Source organism: Pan paniscus, chromosome 1, assembly GCF_029289425.2.
Source record: "Pan paniscus chromosome 1, NHGRI_mPanPan1-v2.0_pri, whole genome shotgun sequence".
NCBI lineage: Eukaryota > Metazoa > Chordata > Mammalia > Primates > Hominidae > Pan > Pan paniscus.
The window spans coordinates 218,200,064-218,201,119 of record NC_073249.2 but is presented as its reverse complement, the minus strand read 5'-3'; positions in this window follow the sequence as shown (position 1 = coordinate 218,201,119).

Here is a 1,056-nt window from a genome sequence, read left to right as displayed (position 1 = left end):
AAACCCACGTTCTATCCCCTGATACTCCCCTCTTCATTACAGAACAACAAAGAAAGACAAATTCTTAGCATAAAGTACACCAGATTTGCTACAGCCTAAGACTAGTCTGACAAATCCTTTTTTTCTACTAATCAGACCCTTGCAGAGAAGACAAATAGTGGCATTTACCGTTTACACAACATATACAGAGAGAGAGAGAGACCAGAAACTTGGCTGGTAAGAATTTCTTCCTCTGGCCAGGAGCAGTGGCTCACACCTGTAATCTCAGCCCTTTGGGAGGCTGAGGCGGGTGGATCACAAGGTCAAGAGATCCAGACCATCCTGGCCAACATGGTGAAACCCCGTCTCTACTAAAAATACAAAAATTAGCTGGACATGGTGGTGCGCGCCTGTAGTCCCAGCTACTCAGGAGGCTGAGGCAGGAGAATTGCTTGAACCCAGGAGGTGGAGGTTGCAGTGAGCCTAGATCACGCCACTGCACTCCAGCCTGGCGACACAGCGAGACTCCGTCTCAAAAAAAAAAATAAGAAAAGAAAAAAAAAGAATACAACTCAGGCACAGTCAAATGGAGGAGATGCATGGGACAAGGTTTAGTGGGGGGCTGCGGAGCTTCCTTGCCCTCTGCAGGTGCACCACCCTTGCAGTGCATGGATATGTTTGAGGCAGGAGACCAGGGTCTGGAGGCAGGGAACCTAAGGCTGTTTTGGGCTGACTTCCTAGAACTAAATTGAAAAGAAAATCCTAACTTTCCAAGCCTAAGTAACAAAAGGACCAGAGGCTACCCCTTTGCAAACCCCTACCTTTTCTGTGGCAGATGGGAAATTGTAAGTACCTCTAATTAATTAATTAATTGCCTTTTTTTTTTTTTTTTGAGACAGAGTCTCTGTCTGTTGCCCAGGCTGGAGTGCAGTGGCACCATCTCGGCTCGCTGCAACCTCCACCTCCTGCGTTCAGGTGATTCCCCCACACTTACTGGGCTGCATTCCCAGAAGGTTAAGGCATTCTTAGTCACAGGATGAGATAGGAGGACAGCACAAGACACAGGTCACAAAGACC